Genomic DNA, 18,942 nt, shown 5'->3' with positions numbered 1-18,942 from the left:
TGAGGGCAGTAGGTTGGCTTAGAGGGCACAGGCCTGGCAGTGTGGTGCACACAGCCTACAACTACAGCGTGTTCCTGACACACACAAACTTCTCAGGGCTTGCTGCTTCAGGCAGCTGCTTCATTCAGCCCAGTATTAATATTTATATCTGTCTTGTCTCCATAAGAATAGAAGAAGGGCCCTGCTTGATCAGGCCAGTGATCCATCTAGACTAGCATCCTGTTCTCACAGTAGCAACCAGATGCCCCAACAGGAAGCTTAAAAGTAGGACATGAGTGGAACGGCATTCTCCCCACTTGCGATTCTTAGCAACTGGTATTCAGCAGCATTACTGTCTCCTATGATGGAGGCAGAACATAAAGAAGAGCCTGGCTGCTGGATCAGGCAAAAGACTATTTGAGCATCCTGCTGCCTCTGGGAAGCCTGCATGAAGGACCTGAGTGCAACAGCACTCTCTTCCCCATTTGCTAATCCCAGCAACTGGTATTCAGAGGTAAAAATTATCCCCAACAATAGAGGTAGAACATAAGAAGAACACTGCTGGATCAGGCCAGTGGTCCTTCTAGCCCAATATCTGGTTCTCACAGTAGCCGATCAGATGCTTCAATGGGAAGCCTGCAAACTGGAACTAAGTGCAACAGCACTCTCCTCCCCACTTGTGATTCCCAGAAAATGGTATTTAGAGGCTTGCTGCCTCCAACAGTGGAGGGAAAACAAAGCTGTCTGTGTCACAGGGGGCCACTAACAGTGGCTCCCCAGAAGTCCTCAGGGGTTGGGCAGGGACATAAGGGGTCAGGTGGTCCCTGAGGTATCCTGGAACCAAGTTGTTAAGGGGCTTGTACCTGTTAATACAAGAACCTTGTACCTGACTTGGTAGCCTATACAAGCTCTTGTGGATGGGGTCCTGATTATGGGGTCCTTCCTAGTCCCAAGCGACCATTTTAACAGCAAGCTTCTGTTTTCCCCACTGAGGAAGGTTGTGAAGATCTCATCTGAAGACCGCTGGAAGATTCTTACAAGGTCCGCTGACCTTTCCCCACCCCAAGGCCATGTGGGCCATCTGCCATTCCGCTCAACACTAAACCAAAAGCCAGAAATGGCAGTTTCTGATTTTGCAAACAAGCAGAAGGTGTCCTGGGATTTCAGAGAGAGCCCTCAAAAGCCAGCCTCATGCGGCTTTATTTTATAGAGGTATTGATTAAAATAAACTAGGGAGACACGTTACATCTTTCCTCAAGGGTCAAGAGTTCAACCACCCAGCTGGTTTTTTACCCCGCCAGCCATGTTTTCAGAAACACTTGATGGCCTTCAGCGTTGGATTGAGGTTTCCCTCCCTCTCGCCTCCATCCCCTCAGAGAAGCTCAGGTCAGTCGATGGAAGGTAGGGGAAAGAGGCCCGTGAAGCCTGAGACCACTCTGAGAGGCAAAGTGCTTTAGCCGTGGGGAAAGGGTTTCTTTAAAAAAGAAAAAGAAAATAATAAACCAAATCAATGAAGGTCTACTGTGACATGTTGACCCCTAAGCTACATAGCACTAATAACATGGTTTTTAAGGTGTGGCAGTAAATCCTGTGTGGTGAGTTGAGCTCTCTAAGGTTGCAGGAGGGGGGGGAGTTTTAATAATGCAGCAGATGGCCTAGGATAAGGAAACAGGGGAGCAGAGACTCATGACATTAACTTTTACAAAGATAGCTTTGCAGAAATCATGATGGACACGCCTAGCTTAAGCCCTGAGGCAAAAGCAGTATGGCAAGGCAGAGAGGCCTCTTGCTCTCCCTCTCCCTCTCTGAGTAGAAAGCCTCAGTAATGTCAAAGCAGCTGGTTTTGCCCCATAGAGGCCTGTGTCAGCCTACAGTAGAGGCAGAGCTTGTATCTTTGGTTGCAGGAGGCTCAAACCCCAATGCAACGGGGTCTGCCAGGGAGGGTTCTGAACGAGAGCTGGAATGGAAAATTCAGACCCATTTAAATTTCAACAATATGTTAACAAGATGTGAGCGAGACATATCATGTGTTGACTTGTTTTCTGATTTCATTTGTGGAATGTGATGGTGAAGCAAGCTTTTTTTAAATAAAAACTTGTTAAGAACATAAGAATGTGCGAGATCAGGCCAAAGGGGGCCCGACTAGCCCAGCACACTGTTTGCACAATGACCAGCTGAATGGCCTAATAGAAGTCTCACAAGCAGACCCTGCACTCTCCCCTCTTGCAATTCTAAGCAATGGCACACTGAGGTGAAGTTTTCAATTTCATTTCTCATTTTTCCAATTTTAAATTTGGTTTTCAGCATTTCTACATCAACTTGCATTTTCTTTTTATGAAAGGTCCACATGGAGTGGTTAGAGTGTCGGACTAGGGTTCAAATCACCACTAGCCCATGTAGCTTGCTTGGGCCATTCAATGCCTCTCAACCTAACCTGCCTCATGGGGTTAAATGAGGAAGAGGAGAACTATGTATGCCACCCTGAGCTCCTTATGAGAAAACGGTGGGTTATAAATACAACAGATAAGTAGATAATAAATAACATTGTTCAACATTTTCAATGCAAATTTCTGCCAACCTACACATCCTTCTATTTCATTGATTTATTTTAATATTTAAAAAATGTATATAATGTATATAACGCTTGATCGTCGACAGAACTTTTAAGTGGTTTACAAGCTGCAATTTTCCCTAATAGACACATTTTTCCGAAGCCATTTTGCCCTAAAATAAAGCATTTTCATGTTATTTTCATGGCAGGGGGGATCAATTTTTATGGGCACTTTGCCCCAGTATATACATTTTTAAAAACACATTATTTGGCAGGAAAACCACACTGCAAAATTCAGAGAAGTGCAAATTTCAAAGGATGCCTGAGTTTTGGTCCTTGCTGACATCCGTCTGTCTTGGATGCTCAAGATGTTAACAAAAATGAAGGCAATTGAGAATTCGAGAGAAAACAAATGTTCTGAGCACTTTATCACAGACAGAAGGAAGTTCTTCATTTTGAAGCCTAAACCGTGAATACGTGGTTCTTCTGGATGCTCTCCTTGCCAGAAAAAGGTGTAGTATATCTCTCTGAGGCAGCCATTTGAAATGAGTCTGGTCTCCTGTAGAGTGGCAACATCACTGATGAGCATTCTCAGTTCATGATCAATGATGGCCATCTTCCATGAATCATTGACCTGCAATGGTCCTGACATTCTAGCTATCTAGGCACAAGACAGTTTCTTTCTTTCTTTTTTTGCCTGAAGCAGTTCAGTCCACTTGTTTAGTGACACTCTGAGTTCCAAGCACCCACTGAAGCAAGTGGACTATGACAGGTCAACACTTTATTTACTGGACACTGTCCAGCTAAAGGTGGGCAGCAACTGACCAGTGAGACATAATAATCTCTCCCACCAATGAAGGCAACCTCTAAAACTGGTACCTTCCACCAATCAGGTTGAACTTACAATTTTCTGCTGGATCTAGCAGCAGCTTTTGATACCATTGATCATGGTATCCTTCTGGAGCTTCTAGAGGAGTTGGCAGCAAGGGGCATTGTTATGCAGTAGTTCTGCTCCTTACTCCTGGGTTATGTCTAGAAAGTAATGCTGGAGAATGAGTGTTCCTGGGCTCTCACCTGTGGGGTACCTCAGAGCTCTGTCCTCTCCCCCATGCTCTTCAACATCTATATGAAGCCGCTGGGAGAGATCATCAGAGGGTTTGGACTGGGTGTCCATCAATATGCAGATGATACCCAGTTCTACCTCTCTTTTAAATTGGAACCAGTGAAGGCAGTGATTGTCCTGTGTGAGTGTCTGGAGGTGGGTGGAGGATGGATGGTGGCTAACAGATTGATGGTGGCTAACGCCTAAACCTTTCTATCCCAGTGAAGGAAGGTAGTTGGTCATTCATTTAACAAGAAACTGAGCCTTTCGGGTCATCAGCCGAGTCCTGTAGAATACTCTGCCAGTAGGATTCAGTGTTGTGCAGTTTTATGTTTTATTGCTGCAAACTGCTTTGATTTTTTTAATTACATCCCTTAACAAGTTAGATGTTTCTAAACACATACACCTCTTCCCATCCTCCGTCAAAGTAAGCAAGATACAGTTCAAGGACATATCCCAGTAGAGAAAAACGATTGAGGAGGGTGCAAAGGAAGGGTGTGGCCTAGGGAGAATTTCAAGGGCCAGATAGCAAGCCCTGGAGGGTTGTTTTGGGGCCCCAGACCCAAAATAATTACTACTGTCCTGATACAGAACCTATAGAGATAAGTTAAAATAACAAAGCAGAATGTGGCATTTTAACAAATCAACCCACAACACTCATTGTCTCAAAGCTCAAATGGATTTAAAGAGAGAGAGTGTGTTAATAGATATTGGTACCAGTTTCATCTCTAGGGAGGAAGTAGCTGCATTTCATCTCTTGGTCTTGACCCTTTACTACGCTCTTTATAACTCTCTGACTCCAAGGGGCTTCCTGCATTTTCAGGGAAGGAGGAGTTAAACACATCGAACACCAAGAAAAATCAAAGGATTATAGGTTTGCAGTTGGAGTGTCCATCTGTCAGTGTCAGAAATAAAAAAAATCCTGAAGTCCCCAGGCCTGATTGTCAATGAGAAGGCTGCTTCATTAGAACTCTCCATTCGGAGAGGCGATTCAGAATATATGCCAACTGTCTGAAAATCTATCTTCTGGTCTCTTAGAATAACTTAAATATAGATACTATTACCACCTGCCTCTGTCTCCTCCTCCTCCTCCTCTTCTGAACCAGGGATGGGGAACTTGTGGACCTCCAAAGTTTTTGTACTATAACTGCCAGCATCCCTGATCATCAGCTATGCTGGCTGAAGCTAATGGAAATTGGAGTCCATCCACATCTGGAGGGCCAGTTTCCTTAGCACTGACTTAGCAGATGGTACAAAGTCCTCTGGAATTATCCAGGCTTGGTATATACAGCAAGACTGTGTCCTTCCTGTTGCCTCTGGCAGATAAGCAGAGATAAATGTTGTGCTTGCCAGATTTCAGGCTCCTGGTTTTCATCTGCCCAAGTTGCTCAGAATACCTTGGTACCTTCTAGGTATGGATTCAGGTGTTCCTGCCTATTGCCCAGCCCTATTCCTTGCACTTACCACCTGCTAAGTTTGGATGTGAGGACAAAGTGGACACAAAAACTGCAACCAGGGCCAGCCCAAGACATTTGGGCACCTGAGGTGGAACCCGAAATGGTCCCACCACTTCCAACAGGGGATAAGGTGAGGAAAGATCTACATCAGGAACAACTGGGGAAGGAAGACTGACATTGGGATCTGCCGTTCTGGTAGATCCTGCTGCCTGAGGCAGTTGTCTCACCTGCCCTCATGGGTGGGCTGGCTCTGAATGGAATGACTCCCCTTGTGAAAAACTACTGCAGCTATCCTCCTTTTTACATCAGTGAAGTAATATCACTTTTCTCTTTCTCTGGACTCCGTCTGCTTCATTGCACTCATTCTGCTAACATTCTTCACCCCCATATGCAACCATATCTGTCTGTCTGTCTGTCTGTTATATATACAAACACACACTACATATCCACTGCACACTTCTCTCTAGCACTCCCTGCTGGGTGTGGAGGGGCCGTTAGGCCGCCACGGCTCAGCGTTTCCAAAGCTGTTCCCTGCTGAGCCTCGTTCTTTTTGCTCCCCTCCCCCTGCCAGTAATCAAAACAAACACTTCTGAAGATAAAACGAGTTGCAGCGGGCGCTCAAAATAAATAACTAATTTCTCCCTGCATGATCTCAAGGAGCAGGAGAGGCGTGAATAGCGAGGCCCAGTGTTGGTCCGAGCAGAACCCCCCGGAGTGGTAATTCGAAGGATGACAAACATGAGGAAAAGGAAAATGCCGAAAAATGGCTACTCCCCGTGGCCCTTTTGCAAAGGAGCTATTGCAGGGTTTGGAAATAACGAAGCCGTCGATGGGGAGAGGGGATATTTTCTCATTGAGGCTGAGTGAAGTGCCAAACAGGCTACTATTACGGCAGCTTTAAGAGGTGTACGAAAGAAGAGAAAATGGAGTGGTGGGAAAAGGGGGGCAGTGAAAAGAGAGGTGGGGAAAATGAAAATGAGAGGTGGGGTGACTGTGCAAAAAGAGTGAGTGAATTTGAGATAGGGGATGTGTGTGGGGGGGGGGAGAAGGCGCAGTGGGAATATTTACCTGAGAAAAATTGGCCTTCACATTATTTATTTATTTCATTTTATTTCCACAACTCATTGGCCCCCCCACTTGCCTCCAAATTTTCGTAATTTCTTGAAATTTCTTAAACCTTTATATGAGAACACATTTAAGGTGTGTGTGCGTGCACACACACACACCCTCCTCCCTGATAACCATGAGGGGATGGGGAGAGGGGGGGAACCAAACACCCCAAAACAAAAGAGAATGTAAAGAAAACAAAATATCTACAGTTGTTGAGATGAGAGAGAGGGAGAGAGAGAGAGAGGGAGAGAGAGAGAGAAATGAAGGAAGGAAGAGCGAGAGAAAATAAAGGCCAGCATCCATAATTTTCTCTGTGGGGCTTTGAGGTAATTGAGCCATTTGGATAAAAATAAGGCAGCAGGCCCCTTAGGTAAAAGGAGCTTTGCAATCCAAGGAGGTTCGAATTATGCGTCTTGTATCACTTTGAATCCCCCCATATCCCCCTCACCCCCTAGCGCTACGCCGAACCACTTTCCTCTTTTCTTCTTATGTGTATTTTTTTTAAGTACCCTGTCAAAATGTCCTTAGATGAGTACAGAATTTCAGCTGTCACAACTAATTTTGATTCTCCTGAATGCTTGTGTGTGTGTGTGTGTGTGTGTGTTGAGAAAGGGGTGTGTGTGTCTGTATGCGCAAGCTCTTGTGAGAAGAGTGTTGTTGAATCAAGATTTCTTTTCTTGTCATATATATATATATATATATATATATATATATATATATATGAATGAGAGAAAAAAGATTTACATCAAAAATTTGTTTCTGGGGAGTGTTTAAGGACTGTAATTTCCTCCTCTTTCAATTACCATTTGATGCTGTCTGGTTCCCTCAGCTTCCCACCCCCCACCCGAGCTTCATTTTGCCGCTGTTTTTCTTTCCTCACAAAAACGCCGTCAATCTTTCTGTCAGCTTTAAGCTGTCAGCTGCCTAGCTGATCCATTTCAAAAACACCACAGGCCCTGGGGTTGTCAAGAGTGCCCAAATGCCAGATCGTTTTCCTTCCTGATCTTGACGTAATTTTACGGCACACTTGCCTTACAACAGAGTTTCTTGGGGAAGGTGGCATGGAAAGCGGCCATGGTTCCTGCTTCAAGTTTCCTGCCTGGTGCACATTTGCCCCTCTATATATCTCAACATGTGTTGCCAACAGCTGTAGCTCTCTTTTTGACATCACATTTACCTCACAAAACAACAAAAGTAACTCGAAGGTGTCTGGTTGCAGCTAGTAGCTCATATTATCTACACTACAAATATACAGCTTAACTGTCATGGCTTCCCCCTGCAAAAGATCCTGGGACCTACTGTTCAGTGAAGGTGCTAAGAATTATGTTTTAGGTCTGTACAAACTCACTCCACTCAGACTTCAGGGCCAGCAAAAATGGAATGTTTTTTAATTGAGGCCTGGTATGGAACACAGGAATTTGCCTTCTATTGAGTCAGGCCAAAACCACACTGCTCAAAAAAGCAGTGTGGAGCTTGCATGCAGTCTGCCGACCTCCTCTCCCTCAGCGGTAGGGCGGCTGAGGGGGATGTGGCGGGTGGACGCAAGCCCCACGCTGCTGTTTTGGGCAGCACGGAGCCTGCAGGCGCCTGAGCCACTGTGTCATTCCCAGGAGAGATGCGTAGCTTGGGCGCACTGCAAGCCCCATGGTAAGTGCTGCCCCCTGGGTGATTGGTGCCCAGTGCACCCATTGCCCCCTAGCTACGCCTCTGTTCTGCCCACTCTCCAGCAGCCACTATGAGCTGCCAAAGGGAGGAGGCTGGCAGCGGTGGCCATGGAGAGGCTCTGCCAGCTCATCCTCCTCCTGAGCTCAGCAGCGGCGGTTATGGAGGGGGACATTCCCAGATCCAAACAGAAGCTGGGAAAGCTTCTGTGAATCCGGGGTGTCCCACAAAAACTGGGGCGGTTGGAGGGTATGAGCTGTGTTGTTACATATGTTGTACATACATGGGTGTTTACTACTTAATGAAATACCTGTTCTAAATTACTACATTGAATCTAGGACATGGATAGGCAAACTAAGGCCCGGGGCCCGGATCCAGTCCAATCACCTTCTAAGTCTGGTCCATGGATGGAATCAGCATGTTTTTACATGAATAGAATGTGTCCTTTTATTTGTTCATTCCCCCCCCCCCAAATATAGTCCAGCCCCCCACAAGGTTTGAGGGACAGTGGACCAGCCCCCTGCTGAAAAACTTTGCTGACCCCTGATCTAGGACTTCATTTTCACAACACATGGTGCCAGGGTGAGATGAAATGTGTGCAGGTTTTACAGAATAAGTGAGGGCTCGTCATCCTTTATCACTCTCATATGAGGCAGCAAAGGAACAGACAAGGAAGAAAAGGATGCTGACATATTCCCCTTCATTTACCTTAGTGCCTTCTGGAAATGCCCCCTTTAACGCCATCCATTTCCTCCTCCCTCTCCCCAATTCCTTCTCCCCTCAAGCTCCCTCATCCCCAGAACCCTAAACTGTCTCTCACCCATCTACCTCCCTCCCAACCATATTTTCTCCCTTCCTCCATACGCCACCTTTATGTCCACCCAATTCCTCCCTTCTCTTCCACCTTGCCATCAGAAAGCTGAAGGTGTCATACACAGAGAGACCCTTCTTCTCTGCAGCAAGGCCTTTCCTTAACCTCTCTTCAAGTTATTTTCTACAAACAAGAATCCCCTCCTTTTCCTCCTGCTCCCACCCGCTCTGCCTTTAGTCTCTTAGGAGAAGCCAATGAAAACAGCACGGTGATGGACTAGAGAAAATATAGTTGTTAAATGTCGGGAAAAAGGAAGAAGCCCAAGGCAGTACAGTGGTACCTTGGGTTACATATGCTTCAGGTTACTTACGCTTCAGGTTTCAGACTCCGCTAACCCAGAAATATTACCTCGGGTTAAGAACCTTGCTTCAGGATGAGAACAGAAATCATGTGACGGTGGTGCAGCGGCAGCAGGAGGCCCCATTAGCTAAAGTGGTGCTTCAGCTTAAGAACAGTTTTAGGTTAAGAACAGATCTCCAGAACAAATTAAGTTCTTAACCTGAGGTACCACTGTATAAGTTCCTCAACTAGGTTTATTCAACATTTGTCAGTGACAACAGCTCACTCATAGGAACACAAGAACCAAACTGACTGGACAACACGATAATAATCCCAAGCATGTTGACAGTTGAAAGAGAATGCACTTACTTACCATTAGAACGTTCGTCTACCAACGCTTCTACGATTGATTAGAACGTGCCTTGTAACATAAAATGTGTTGAACCCAATGCATAACACTCCCCCCCCCCAACTTCCTAACAAAAGGAACAAACATAGTTGTCAGGGCTGGCTCCGGGTCCCAGCTCACCAAGGACCAACGCTAGCCGATAGTACAGTATCAAAGTCTTTATTGAAGAATAGTCTCCATTTACAAGTCTCAGCGTCCCGGCCCTACGTCTGGACTCTAGACCGGCGAAGCTCTGTCTGGATCTCCACCCCCCGTGCACCAGTTCAAGACTCTAATCTTACTCCACCTCTTCCTTCTCTCTCTCTTCCTCTGGGTCTTACTACCCCCCGGGGTCTCATTCCTCCTGGACTCTTCCGATGCGGAGCTAGACCCCTCTGACTCCTCCCCCTCTCTTCGGCGAGCTTTAGGACCTGGCTCCTTACCCGGGCTGCCCACCTTGCCGCCCTCCTGTACATTTGAACTTGGCGCGCGTGCGCGTTTTACTTTCCGGATGACCGTTTCCTCGCTCCCTGACGAGGGTGTGGCCACTCTTGCCTCACGTTCTCCCTCTACCTGCGCGCTCCCTGATCCCGATGCCTTGGACTCCTCCCCCCTACTGCACTCTGGGGGGGACGCTGGTCCGGATTTCCAGCTGCTACTCTCTGAGTCCCCTTCTTCCCGAGGTGTCCCCCTGGGCACTCCCCTTGCCCTGACCATGGGGGCCCCTTTCTGTGAATCCTCCGAGTCACTGGAGAGACTCAGAGATCTTGGACTACTGTCGCCGCTGACATTTCCTTCCGACTCCTCCCCCTCGCTCTCTGTTTCTTCCCTCTCCAGTGACTCTGCTCCTGAACCCCTGACATCCATCCCCCCCTCGAAGCCCCCCCTTCCCCCCTCCCCTTCCTCCGGCGGGGGTGCTGGGTGCTCCGTCGTTGTGGGGGTGAATGGTGGATACAGTTCGTCCCCCGTGGCGTGCATCCAGTTAGAGAAATCCGGCTCGTCTTCCATGTCTTCGCCGACCTCGTTCTCCTCTGCTTCCATCTCCGTGCCGCCATGCTCGAACCCAACATCCTCCCCCATCACGTCCATGTCCCTCTCACCCTCGTTCCCCTCTGGGTCCGTTGCCTGCCAAGGACCCCTCAGCCACCTCTCCTCTCCTCGATTGTCCCACCAAAACGAGCGGTCTGAGGCAAACCCCGAGGGCGAGCCCTCCGGTGAACGTGTGTCTAATGGTGGTTCTTCGTCCGAGGTAAATCCCTGGAACGTGCTGGTAGAAAGCGTGGGTGTGAAAAGCCAGTCGTCGAAATACTCGGCTGGCATGGGCCTGTGTGGGAACAAGGCATGAAACTCCTCTTTGAGGAGAGGCTCGTCCAGGGCATAGTCCGGCACCCAACTGTTGGCGCTGGCCGGGGTACCTTCCCTTGCGAGAAAATATTCTACTCCCTCTTCCCCCCATCTCGAGTCCAAAATCTCTGTGACCTGGTTGATGGGTTCCCTTCTTGGCGACTCCCTCCTTGGGGGGATCTCCTCATACCGGTCTGGTGCCGTGCCCTGCGCCTGAAATCGGTGAGGTGCTTTGTAGGGCGTGAGCACCGACCTATGGAATACTGGGTGCATTCTGGATCCTTCCGGAAGTGTCAACCGGAAGGCCACCGGATTGATCTGTGCCTCAACTAGGTAAGGTCCTAGCTGCTTATGTCCGAGTTTCTTCTTAGCTAAGGATCTGGTCGGCACTGCGTGGGCCGCTAACCACACCCAGTCTCCCACTTGTATGTCTTCACCAACCCTCCTGTGCTTGTCAGCCTGCAGTTTGTATGCGTGCTTTGCCAGCTCTAACTGCCTCCTAAGCTGCTCGTGGACTTCCTGCAATTCCGCCGCCACGACTTCCGCTGCCTGTGGCTCCCCCTCCCCCAGTCTCTCTAATCCCGGGAAGGTTCTGGGATGCCTCCCGTTGTTGGCGAAGAACGGCGTCACCCCTGTGGACACGTGCTTCGTGTTGTTGTAAGCGAACTCAGCGAGCGGCAGGTAGTCCACCCATGTCGTCGGCTGTTGATTTGCGTAGCATCTCAGGTACTGCTGCATGACGGCGTTGACGCGTTCCGCTTGTCCATTGGTCTGCGGGTGTCTCGCCGACGCTAGGTTGATCTTGACGTTCAGGAAACCCATCAGCTTCTGCCAGAAGCTCGAAATGAACTGGCGCCCCCTGTCGGACAAGATAGACCGTGGCAGTCCATGCACTCTGAAGACGTGGTCTATGAACAGTTTGGCGGTCTGTTCTGCCGTGGCGACCTTCGCGCACGGAATGAAGTGGGCCATTTTAGTGAACATGTCCACCACCACTAGCACTGCCGTTTTACCCCTTGAGCTGGGTAAATCCGTGACAAAGTCCAGGGCCACCCTCTCCCACGGTTCGCTCGGAGTCTGCAGCGGTTCGAGCAGTCCCGCCGGAGGTTTGTGGACTGACTTGGCCCTTTGGCAGGTGTCGCACCTCGAGACGTACTCCGCGACTTCCCCCCGCATCTTGGGCCACCAAAAATCTCTGGCAACGAGTTCTGCCGTCTTCTCCTTGCCAAAGTGCCCGGCGGTGGGTGCGTCGTGTAACTGCTGCAGTACTTTCGCCCGGAGGTCGTCTCCCGGTACGTAGAGGGCCCCTCTGCGTATGAGCAATCCGTCTCGGACTTGGAACTCGTCGTCCTTCACCGTGCCCTTGTGCACCTCCTCCATCTTGGCTTGTGCAAAGGGGTCCCTCTGCAGTGCTCGACGGACCGCCTCCAAGTCCACGGTTGCTGCAGCGCACGCCCACGCTTTCGGAGCGAAAATGTGCTTGGCCGCTGCTGGTGCCGCCTCTTCGAGGTATTGCGGCTTCCTGGACAGTGCATCCGCCATGATGTTGTTGTCGCCTGGGATGTATTCTATCCTGAAGTCAAAATCCGCGAAAAATTCCGCCCATCTGATGTGCCGCTGGTTTAGGAATCTTGCCGTGCGCCAGTACTCCAGGTTCTTATGATCCGTGCGGACCTGCACGGTGTGCTTGGCCCCGACGAGGAAGTGTCGCCACGCCTTGAATGCTGCATGAATGGCCAGCAACTCCCTGTCCCAGATGGTGTAGTTTTGCTCCGACTTGCTGAGCTTCCTAGAGTAGAAGGCACACGGTCTCCAGTCCCCATGCGGGTCCTCCTGCAACAGTACGGCGCCCACGGCTCTGTCTGAGGCGTCTGTTTCAACCCTCATCGGTTTGCTGGGATTCACATGCAGTAGCTGCCCTTCGGACGAGAAGAGACGCTTAAGGTTCTGAAAGGACTGCTCCGCTTGCTCCGTCCAGATGAACTTCTTCTTCTTAGAGCTGAGCGTGTCAGTAATGGCCGCCGTCTGCATCGCGAACCCCTTGATGAACTTGCGGTAAAAGTTGGCGAACCCCACAAACCGCTGGACCTCCTTCCGATTGCGCGGGCTCTTCCAGTCCAACACTGCGCGAACCTTGGCGCTGTCCATGGCAAGCCCCTTGTCCGACAGCTTGTAGCCTAGGAAATCCACCTCCGTCCTGTCGAACTGGCACTTCTCCAGCTTGGCATACAGCCGATGCTCCTGCAGTCTCTGCAGAACTGCCTTGACGTCACCTTCGTGGGCCTCCTCCGATTCTGAGAATATCAGGATGTCGTCCAAGAAGCAGACGCATGTCTTGTAGAGGAGACCCGCCAGGACGTGATGCATGAAAGCTTGAAAACAGTGGGCGCCATTTTGTAAACCGAAGGGCATAACTCTGTATTCATATGTGCCCAGGGGCGTGAACATGGCAGTCTTCCACTCGTCTCCTTCCCGTATGCGAATCAGGTTGTACGCCCCTCGCAGATCCAACTTTGTAAAAACGCGTCCTTTCCTCGCCGTCGCCAGCAGGTCATCTATCTTGGGCATGGGAAAGGCCGCGGGCTTGGTTCTGGAATTTAAAATTCTGAAGTCTACCACAAGTCTTTTTTGGGGCGTGTCCCTCTTCTTCACAAAGAATACAGGACTGCCCCCCGCTGCCTTCGACTCCCGGATGAAACCGCGCTTCAAGTTGAGGTCTATGAACTCCTTGAGCTCCTGCAGCTCATCCTCAGACATGGAATACAGTTTCCCGGCTGGCAGCGTCGCTCCTGGCAGGAGGTCAATCTTGCAGTCATAGGGCCTGTGGGGGGGCAGCTTGTCCGCTTCCTTCTCGCAGAAAACCTCCAAAAACGCTGCATACTTGCGAGGCACTGCTTGCAGCGTGCCTAATTGTAGCTGCGGGTCGTCCCCTCCTTCTTCCGGGCTAGGAAGGATGCAATGTTCCGCGCAATAGGAGGAGCCGAAGGTCAGTTGGCGTTGGTACCACGCCAATGCTGGGCTGTGCTTGTGCAGCCAACTCATGCCGAGGACTACCGGCGTGTCCGACAGGTGTGTGACATTAAAGCTGATGACTTCTCGGTGATTTCCAATCCGCATCACCATTGGTTGCGTTTGTTGCACCACCTGCCCCCCTAACAAGTCTCTGCCATCCACCGTGACAACGTTCAGGGGCAGCGTGGCTGGTAGCAGTGGTATATTGTGCTGCTGAATGAATTCCAGTCCCATAAAGTCAGCGTTGCTGCCGGAGTCAATGGTGATCGGCACCTCCAGAGTGCGTCCATTGGGCAGTTGGAGAGACGCTGTAAGCTGCACCACTGGTTTGGGTGGGAGGGGGTCTGTGGGTTGCAAAAGTGCTGGGGATTGTTTCATTGACTTGTCTGACTGGACCCCAGTGCCTCTTCCTCCAGCCAGACTCTGTCGTTTAACTGTTGCTGCGTTTTCAATTGAGCTGCTTCAGCAACAGTTGCGGAGGCTGCAGTGTGCTTGTGGAGCCTCTGGGGACACTCTTTCGCCATGTGTTGAGCACTGTCGCAGATGTAGCACTTCCTGTTCCCTCTAGGAGGCTTCGTTTTGGCTGCTCCCGGTGTCAGGGCTCTGTTAGCTGACTGAGCCCTGGCACCTCCTATCTCCATCGGCTCTTCTCCCCCTCCCTGCGAGGGTGTGGAGTGCGCACGCGCTGCTTCTCTGGGAAAGAAGGGAGGTGCTCTGGCTGGTGCCCTTCCCCAACGCCCTTCCTCCCTGTTGCAAGGACGTTCTTCCAGATGCACCCCGATCTCCAGAGCCCTCTGGACTACCTGCTGGGTGCTCCTTGGTCTCTCCCCTCTTCCAATCTCCGCTTTTACATCTGCATTCAACCCCTCCCAAAAGAGGTCTCTGACTGGCGCAGAATCTTTTTCCCACCCCAGGGCATGAACCAGTCCGAAAAATCGAGTATGGTACTGCCGCACGCTGGCTTTGCCTTGTTTAAGTCCATGTATGTCCCTCCTGGCAATATCGACGTCTACCTTTGATAAAAAGCATGAGTCCATTGCTTTAATAAAAGCCTTCGCATCTTGGAGCGCTGGATCATTGTCCCTCCATAGATTCCGCAGCCACGTTTTGGCTTCCCCATGCAAATGGGACAAGATAAACCCCACTCTCTCTCTCTCATCTCTAAAGTCTTTGTCAAGTAAGTCCAGCGCAAACAGCAGGTCTGCTCTGAAGTTGGGGTACTGCTGCAAACTCCCGTCGAAATGCGATACAAGGCTTCCTCCCCTTCTCCCCAAACCTATGCCTTCTGCCTTGGCTCCCGTTTGCCCCTCTTTGGAAAGCACGTCCAACCTGGCCTGGAGATCCCGGCAGGAGGTAACCATCTCCTCCTCTCTCTTCCTGGATGCAATTACCTCAGTGCTGAGTTGTGTCACCGCTTCTTGCAGGGCTTTTATCTTCTCTTCCGTCGTCATCTTGCCTGAGTTTTGTGAGCTCTGTAAGCACCCCTCCTCTGTCCTCGCTGCGCCGACTCACGTGGCGAGGTTCTTGGTGCCAAAACTTTAAAATTGGAGACAGAGCTTACTGTCAGGGCTGGCTCCGGGTCCCAGCTCACCAAGGACCAACGCTAGCCGATAGTACAGTATCAAAGTCTTTATTGAAGAATAGTCTCCATTTACAAGTCTCAGCGTCCCGGCCCTACGTCTGGACTCTAGACCGGCGAAGCTCTGTCTGGATCTCCACCCCCCGTGCACCAGTTCAAGACTCTAATCTTACTCCACCTCTTCCTTCTCTCTCTCTTCCTCTGGGTCTTACTACCCCCCGGGGTCTCATTCCTCCTGGACTCTTCCGATGCGGAGCTAGACCCCTCTGACTCCTCCCCCTCTCTTCGGCGAGCTTTAGGACCTGGCTCCTTACCCGGGCTGCCCACCTTGCCGCCCTCCTGTACATTTGAACTTGGCGCGCGCGCGCGTTTTACTTTCCGGATGACCGTTTCCTCGCTCCCTGACGAGGGTGTGGCCACTCTTGCCTCACGTTCTCCCTCTACCTGCGCGCTCCCTGATCCCGATGCCTTGGACTCCTCCCCCCTACTGCACTCTGGGGGGGACGCTGGTCCGGATTTCCAGCTGCTACTCTCTGAGTCCCCTTCTTCCCGAGGTGTCCCCCTGGGCACTCCCCTTGCCCTGACCATGGGGGCCCCTTTCTGTGAATCCTCCGAGTCACTGGAGAGACTCAGAGATCTTGGACTACTGTCGCCGCTGACATTTCCTTCCGACTCCTCCCCCTCGCTCTCTGTTTCTTCCCTCTCCAGTGACTCTGCTCCTGAACCCCTGACAATAGTCATCAAGGTGTGCCGGCCTTTTCCGCTCCCGCTGGGACTGTCAGGGTTCCTGTGCTCGAGTGGGTGACCTAGGAGGTTCCTCCAGTACCCAGGAGGTGGGTGACCCACGAGGTTCCTCTGGTACCTGCAGTCTGAGTGGGGCGGTCAGCAAGGCCGGCTCGGAAGGGATCACTGCCGATGGATCCACTGAGGATTCCGGCCTGAAGTCGCCCTGCTGGGACCGGCAACCCGTCTGGTTCCCACCCTGGCCTGGGCACAGAATCTCCTGAAGTACCCATTTCTCTGTCCTCTGTTTTCCACTCGAAGTTCCGTGTTTGGACGTGCCCTGGCTCTGATCTGGTCAAGGTGTCTCTTCCAAACCAGTCCCTCCTCCAACCCTACATCGTAGGAAACCGGACCTGTACAGAGGGCAATGATACCAGGAACCCAACTGTGTCTGGGCCCATAGTTTTGGACATGCACAGTGTCCCCCGGGGAGAACCCTCTTGGAGTCCCCCACACCACAGTGGATGGTCATTGCTCAAGAGCCCAGGCGGGCTCCCCATAAGCAACTCCGCTGGGCTCCGGCCAGTCACTGCACTTGGGGTGATGTGTTGGGCCAATAAGAACTCCACTAACTGGAGAGTCCAGTCTCTATGCACTATGCGCCTAAGTGCATCTTTGGTAGTATGGACCATGCATTCAGCGGTGGTGGTTCTTAGCTGGCCGAGGCGTGAGGTGTCTTGTCATAGCCTGTGTCAGCTCATCAAAAGTGCATGCCTCTATGTCCCTGGGTGCCACCAGACCTTCCAGTAGAGTGATGGCGGAACTTCCCAGCACCGTCAGTAGCACATCCACCTTGTCTGCTTCCCTAGTGAAGCCTTGTAGTCGGACGTAGCTCCTTATTTGGCAGAGCCACTGCGGCCATTCTGCAGGATGGCTCATATTGAAGTCCGGTGGCGGCCGACTATGACTGGTAGCCATCCTCAGACCTGGAGCAGTCGCTTGTGTGATTGTGGGTAGTTGCGAAGAAGTGGCAGGCGCGGTCTCGTTTCCGGGACTATTTGCTGAGTCCAGCGTGGTGGTGAGGTCACGCTTACTGCGAGGCGGCAGGCGGTGGTGCTGCGGTGCGGTCTTGGGCCTCTGGCAGCCGGTGGGAGCTCATCAACATCCCATCCTTGTTGCCAATGTTAAATGTTCTGAAAAAGTCAGAAGCCCAAGGCAGAATAAGTTCCTCAACTAAGTTTATTCAACATTTGTTAGTGACAACAGCTCACTCATAGGAACACAAGAACCAAACTGACTGGACAACACGATAATAATCCCAAGCATGACCGTTGACAGTTGACAGTTGAAAGAGCATGCGCTTACTTGCCATTAGAACGTTCATCTACCAACGCTTCTGTGATTGGTTAGAACACGCCTTGTAACATAAAATGGGTTAAACCCAATACATAACAATAGTAAAGAGAGACATACTCTTTTTCTTCAATCATGGAACTCAAGCTGATGTATGTGTAGTTCCCAGATAGTCTTCTATTCAGATTTTGATCAGACCCAGACCTGCTTAACTTCAGCAAGGTGCTGGTCTCGTGTGCCTTCAAGACCATATCCCAGGACTTTTTACAGGGCAGTCTGTTATTCCAAAGTGTTCTCCATTTGAAGGCCACCTGGTGCAAGTTCAGCATAAAGATAAGAAAAGAGATCAGAGTCCTTGAAATATACATTTATCAGTAGCGAGCACCTGGACAGGTCACCTGGTCACATTCTTCCCCATTACAGGGAAATGTATTTATCTTTACATTATAGTATTTGTTTCTAATTTGTAACTATAGATCTAAATGAGTGCATAATTTTTTAGTGCAGATTTGTTTTCCTCTTTCAGGGGTGATGCACTTCCTTTATGGGGGACAATGGATAAATGGCCACCATAATTTCAGCCCTATACATAACGCTATGGATAAGAAATAAGTGTCATAAATAAATCAAACTAAATATATAAACATATTTTATTGGCATCCGTCTGTCTCGAGAGACAACGAAGTGCACCTCTGGTTTGAAGTCAAACAGCTGTGTTAGCAGCATTGAAATGAGCTCCCAGGGGTGCAAACCTGGGAAGTGTGTACAGAGGTCCTGGGCTGCCCAGACAGTGGTCCCCTCTCAGCCTTGATGCTGTGACCCAAAGGAAAGCACAGCAACACCCTGGCAGCAGCTTGGCTGCAGGAGTTACCGGAAGGAGGCACACAAGGCGCCATTCAACTGTCTTAGGGACTCCATTCCATATTTGTGTAGGGTTTACTCCATAGCCCTTTCTTCTCCTGAAGAATCCCACAAGGAAGTAGAGGTTTAGGATCAGAGTTTTCCTTCTAGATGGAAAACTTTTCCTAGTTCACCCAACCAATCAAATACGTTACTGGGGTGTGCTGTGACCGCAGTCCCATGCTGACAGCTTCTAGGAGCGACAGGTGAGAGCTGAGTGCAGGGTGGGGACCAAAGGGAGACGACCCCAGAAGGAATATGACATGTTCCCCACCAGAGATTCTACCCCTCCCCTAACACTCCACATAAACTTTTTGAACATGTATATAATATACACATTTATTACAAACATATATAACATATGTAACAAATATGTGTTTTTATAACTATTTGTATTGATTTTACAAAAGCCAAACAATATAGCAAAATGAATGGGAATGCGCAGTGATCAATTCCGACAAAAAGTATGTATCAAAACATGGGCACATCTGTACAATACATTTGAAGCCTATTTAAAGGGCACTGCTTCCCCTCCAAAGAATCCTAAGAACTTTAATTTGCTAAGAGTACTGAAATTTTTTCTCTGCAATGAGTAAAGTGGTTCCCAAGATTTTGTGGGGGAAGCCATGCTC

At 50.0% G+C, this 18,942-nt stretch overlaps 1 long non-coding RNA gene across 4 annotated transcripts in view; it reads right to left on the bottom strand.

The window, feature by feature from the left end:
• Positions 1-18,182, bottom strand: part of LOC310669715 — a 33,224-nt gene extending 15,042 nt beyond the window's left edge. Inside the window, exons 1-2 of one of the 4 annotated variants that reach the window (XR_014507305.1) lie at positions 6,709-7,541; positions 3,008-3,089 (exon numbers count right to left, since the gene is read on the bottom strand). This is a non-coding gene — a long non-coding RNA (uncharacterized lncRNA). Of the gene's footprint in view, positions 1-3,007; positions 3,090-6,708; positions 7,542-9,080; positions 9,505-17,530 lie in introns of those variants that run through there. The other 3 variants (XR_014507303.1, XR_014507304.1, XR_014507306.1) reach the window with 3 other exon arrangements.
• Between the last annotated feature and the right edge of the window lie 760 nt (positions 18,183-18,942).

The sequence above is a fragment of the Podarcis tiliguerta genome (assembly GCF_965153285.1).
Source record: "Podarcis tiliguerta genome assembly, chromosome: Z".
Lineage (NCBI taxonomy): Eukaryota > Metazoa > Chordata > Lepidosauria > Squamata > Lacertidae > Podarcis > Podarcis tiliguerta.
The sequence above is the reverse complement of the archived record's forward strand: the minus strand, read 5'-3'. Positions and strand labels throughout refer to the sequence as shown.